A 6,056-nucleotide genomic window follows, 5' to 3' on the forward strand; every position below is an offset into this window, starting at 1 on the left:
TCGTCGCCAAGAGGGTTGATGGCTCGCCTTGTTGTCAAGGATAATATCATCTCCGGAGGAGCCCTGGCCCCAGGCCAGACCCTCCGGCTCGGCGGCTTCGTCATGACCGCCGGCTCGGCCCTTAAGCCGACGATGACCTCCTCAAGTCATTGAAAATCGCCTCCGCGTTGATCCCGAATTTTCCGCCCGCATGGATCCAATGGAGTTATCATCGTTGAACGACCTCCTGGATCGCATGGCCGCCTTGGGGGTCACTACAGACTACGATCGAGTCAGGCTTAAACCCGACCAGAGAGAAATTAAAACTCCACCGATCACCCATCAGATAGCAGTAGTCGAGGAGCGGAGCAACTCTTCAACTATATTGAAGACGAACTACATTTGGATAGCCGATCTTGAAGAGCTGGATATTTTTCGGCAGAAAAGCATGTCTCTTCCTCCGAACATAGAGTCCGATGACGAGCCTAAAAATCTGTCGATATCCCGGAGCCCGAACTGTCTGGTCTGGTAGACCTCCAAACTATGGATCCAAAATCGGGTCAGGGTTCGGATTCAATTCCACCCACCCACCCGGACATAGATGCTCTCAGGAGCATCAAACAACAGTCTCAGGAAACGGTCCACCACTTCTGGGCCAGATTCCTCCTTGTTAAAAATAAGGTAAAAGGCTGCTGCGACGAAGACGCGATAGCAGCACTCTGCAGCAACTGCGCGGACGAAGGTATCCTTAACGCCATCAATCGCCGCCGCATACCAAAGTTCGCTGACCTAGCAACTATCATACAAAAGTACAGGGCGATGGAAAGCACCTGGAAAACTCAGGCAACTTGCTGGAAACCATCCCGACTCCCCCTATAGGAAAAAAGGACGCGCCCCCGTGGCAAGCCCAGCCGAACAGTCAAAAAGCATAAACCAATTACGTTGCACGGCACCGTTCTGAAGGGATGGCTCAATGGCCCATGCAAAATACACACGACGCCGGATATCGTGGCAACCCACAGCCTTAGAGCATGCTGGATACTTCGGCAGGTAGCCAAGGGCGGCGAGGACATCCTTATCAAGGACACCCCAGAACAACACCCACCAGTAAACGACGACAATAGAGTATTGGCAGTCTTCGAGACATTCGCTTCAAACAACAAGCGTAAAGGGGCCCTGCGCGATCTCGCCGAAGTTTGCCAGGTGGCTGCAATTGACCCCTGGAACGACACGGCCATAACCTTCAACGCCAGTGACGAACCTAAACACAGAACAGTCCGAGCACCAGCTGCCCTAGTCCTCAGTCCCATCGTGGACGGCTTTCGACTTACAAAAGTCCTCATGGACGGCGGCAGCGGACTAAACCTCATTTACGAGGACACGCTACACAAGATGGACATAGACAGGAGCCGCATCGAGAAAAGCAGCACAACCTTTCGAGGTATCATTCCCAGCTGGGAAGCTCAGTGTGCAGGAAAAATTACACTTGATGTGGTGTTCGGCACGCCGGAGAATTATCGGTCCGAAGAAATAACTTTCCAGGTGGCCCCTTTCAACAGTGGGTACAACGCCATGTTAGGGCTAGAGGCCTTCATGCGCTTTCAAGCCATACCTCATTATGGGTATATGAAGCTAAAAATGCCTGGGCCTAATGGAATAATCAGCCTCGTCAGCGATCCGGACATAGCCCGCCGCGCCGAGAATAAAACCGCATCCTTGGCCCTCGAGGCATTGTTTGAGGCCCTTGCGGCCGAAGAACTAACCACACTACGCTCCACCATGGATAAGGACGATGTGATCCTGGACAAACGACCCAAATCCACTTCCTTCAAGCCAGCAGAAGAAATAGTCAAATTTCAGGTCCATCCAACAGACCCGAAGAAGACAGCATCTATCGGAGCGCAACTCAGCCCTGGAGTCGACGCCGCACTACAAGATTTCCTGCGCAAAAACTGGGATATATTCGCCTGGCATCCTTCCGATATGCAAGGAACCCCGCGCGAGTTGGCCGAACATAGCCTCAACATACTAAAGGGATATAAGCCGGTCAAGCAAACTCTGCGGCGCTTTTCTGAACCCAAACGACAAGCTATGGGGGAGGAGCTAGCCAAACTCATCGAGGCCTGATTCATCGAAGACATTAAACATCCGGACTGGCTGGCAAACTTGGTAATGGTACCAAAGAAGGATAAATCCTGGCGCCTATGCGTCGATTTCAAAGACCTTAACAAGGCTTGCCCTCTTCCCCGCATTGATCAAATCATTGACGCAATCGCAGGTCACGACTCGCTGTGCTTCCTTGATGCATATTCCGTGTACCATCAAATCAAAATGAAGGAGTCCGATCAAGCCTCAACAGCATTCATTACACCATACGGGCCGTTTTGCTTCAACACCATGCCTTTCGGGCTCAAGAACGCCGGCGCCACCTACCAGCGCATGATCCAAACATGCCTCGAGAAACAGATAGGCAAAACAGTGGAGGCCTACGTGGACGACGTCGTCATCAAAACTAGACACGTCGAAACACTAATAGACGACTTGCGTCTCATATCTGACAACCTCCGCACACACGACATCAAGCTTAACCCGGAAAAGTGCGTCTTCGGCGTCCCCGCCGGTAAACTATTGGGCTTCATTGTTCACAATAGAGGAATTTAAGCAAATCCAGCCAAGATCCAAGCTCTGTCACAACTAGCTACGCCAACTCAAGCAGGTCCAAAATCTCGCTGGGTGTGTGGCAGCTTTAAGCCGCTTTATCTCCAGGTTGGGAGAAAAGGCGCTGCCGCTCTATCGCCTTCTACGGCGCACCGATAACTTCGATTGGGCAGACGCGGCGACGGCCGGACTGGAAGAAATAAAAGCCTTTCTGGCAAGCAACCCAATCCTGGCCGCGCCAAACACCGTCGAACCAATGCTCTTATACATATCAGCAACACACCAGGTGGTGAGCGCCGTACTCGTCGTCGAACGAGAACAGGACGGACTCAAATTTCTGCTCCAGAAGCCGGTATACTACGTATCCACCGTCCTCACACCATGCAAATCCCGGTACCCTCATTATCAAAAAATAGCATATGCAGTCTTCATGGCATCTCGAAAATTGCGACACTACTTTCAGGAGTGCTCTATCACGGTGGCCTCCGAAGTGCCCCTCAATGATATAATTAACAACTGGGATGCAATGGGTCAGTTTGCCAAATGGGCCATTGAGCTCCTGTCATTTGACATCACATACCAACCACGTCGAGCCATCAAATCCCAGGTACTGGCTGACTTCGTCGCCGAATGGACAGAAGCCGAACTCCCTAAAGAGTACGGCGCGTATTCCAACTGGGTGATGCATTTTGACGGTTCCAAGATGTTGGCAGGGCTAGGGGCGGGCGTCGTATTAACGTCCCCCACAGGAGATATCGTCCAGTATGTACTCCAAATATTATACACAGACTCCAACAACGCAGCCGAATACGAGGCCTTGCTAGATGGCCTCCGGATGGCCGTATCAATGGGCATACAACGCCTAGAGGTGCGCGGGGACTCAAATCTCGCAATATCCCAAATTAATGGAGACTTTGATGCCAAAGATCCAAAGACGGCAGCTTATCGCAATGTCGTTTTGAAGATCTCGGCTCGGTTCGAGGGACTCGAATTTCATCACATCGCCCGCGGAAGTAACCAGGTGGCAGACGTCCTTGCTCGCATCGGCGCTAAGCGCGACCCCGTCCCACCTAACATCTTCCTCGAAATGCTCTTTAAGCCATCCGTGGTATGGCAAGGGGGAGATAGCAACGATAGTCCCATTTCGAACACAAACACAGATAACGAACACGCCGATATCATCGGAGGCTCAACCACCAAAGTAACGCCATCGGCCCACCTCATCATGGCAGTAATTGCCCCATGGACCGAACAATTCTTGGCCTACTTTAATAGGAAGGAGCTCCCAGAAGATCAGAATGAGGCTCGCCGCATAGTCCGGCGTTCGAAGGCCTATAAAGTTCACGAAGGAGAGCCCTACCGGAGTCCTTCAAAGGTGTATCTCCAAGGAGGAGGGGCGGCAACTCTTGGCAGAAATTCACGCCGGTCTCGATGGGCACAACGCCGCAGCCCGGGCACTTGTCAGCAAGCCCTTCCGTACAGGATTTTACTGGCCTACAGCCCGGGCAGACGCACAGGACCTCGTCCAACGCTGTGTCGGATGCCATCTCTTCGCCAACCAAAGCCATATGCCCCCAACCGCTCTACAAACAATCCCCATTACATGGCCCTTTGCGGTCTGGGGCTTGGACATGGTCGGACCCCTTAAAGGGGCAAGCCGTAAGAAAAATATCTATTGGTCATGGTGGACAAATTCACTAAGTGGATAGAGGCTAGACCAGTTAAAACGGCCGAGTCCGGACCGGTGATTGCATTTATATCTCATGTGGTACACCGTTACGGTGTACCACATAGCATCATCAACGATAACGCTTCGAATTTCACAGCTGATGAGGTGAAAACCTGGTGTGCTAATCTGGGCATTAAGCTCGATTATGCCTCTGTCTACCACCCGCAAACAAACGGTCAAGTCGAGCGAGCTAATGGTCTTATTATGAGCGGCATCAAACCCAGACTAGTGAGGTCTTTGAAAGAATCAGACAAGTACTAGGTCGAGGAGGTCGACTCCGTACTCTGGGGGCTGCGGACCACGCCCAACCGTACTACCGGATACACACCTTTCTTCATGGTGTACGGTGCAGAGGTTGTATTGCCCTGTGATATTATACACGGCTCACCTCGAATGCGTATTTACAAAGAGAAAGAGGCCGAGTTGGATCGGCAGGACAGCCTAGATGCCCTGGAGGAGGAGCGCGACATCACCAAAGCCCGTTCAGTATTTTATCAATACCAGGCTCGAAGATATCAAAGCAGAGAAGTACGGGCCAAGACTTATAACGTTGGCAAACACGTTCTACGCTTGCCGGAGAAGAAAAAGGACAAACTTAAGCCCAAATGGGAGGGTCCCTTCATAATTGACGAAGTTCTTACCGGAGGAGCATACCGTCTTCGTGATGCAGCTAGCAGACAATCGCCTAGAGCCGAACCCATGGAATGCGGCCAGACTCCGAAGGTTCTATGCCTAGCGCTGAACCCTTTGTTAGTCTCCTTCTCCCTTACAGTTTCCATAACTCTTTCCCCCTTTTACACATTTTTTCAATTTAAAGCTATCATTCGGCTTGACCGAATACTGCTGACGTACCCATTTTGACACACGTATGCTCATTATACCTGGGGGCTTCTTTTAACAGAAGCTTGTTAATATTACATGCCGAGCATTAAGCTCATCACACATATGTGTCTTCCCCGTATGTCTTTTCTTCACCATTATATGCATCGATATGACTTAAATTTTTGCCAAGCTAGGTTGCCTGGCTCCTGTGCTTACCCCTACGTTCCCGATTGTTCGGCTAGGTGGTAAAGGGAGCACGTCTGCGATTGTTACTGCCGGGTCATCCGGATGTGTACCTCAGACTGGATGAAGCCGAAAGCTAGCGTTCTTAAGGGAATATTCGGTCGGTGGATGAAAAATACCTTTTGCACTCACTCTATTGTGAACCCCCAGAAGCTATACACACTGTGATTTTCACATCACAATTCTTACATGTCTACTAATGCATGCATACCCAGGGAAAGGAACCCTTAACGGAACTATTCTCCCTGGAAGATGTTTTTTACAATCTCAATGTAATATAACATAACTAGCCGGATACAACTTGTCTGTTCAAGCAACTATGACCCCTACGCTTAGTTTTCCACGCGTACCCCAGCCTATTTGGCCGTCACGGTATTCGGAAACACTCTGCACCTTTGGGTCCGGAGGTTGAAGCGAAAAGGTCTGCCATGACAAATGATATACAATTCAGCTAGAATTCCGCACGGTGAGGAAAGTACATAGTCACTTGGACTTAAAACACTTCCTCCTCTATACCGTCCAACAGGCGATCTAACTTACAATCCTGTTGGGAATATTTGGCGGCCTCCTCTACTTGGTCATACACTAAACTAACGGGAATTTCTTCCCCATTCGGCCCTACCGG

This window comes from Aegilops tauschii, chromosome 5 (assembly GCF_002575655.3).
Source record: "Aegilops tauschii subsp. strangulata cultivar AL8/78 chromosome 5, Aet v6.0, whole genome shotgun sequence".
NCBI lineage: Eukaryota > Viridiplantae > Streptophyta > Magnoliopsida > Poales > Poaceae > Aegilops > Aegilops tauschii.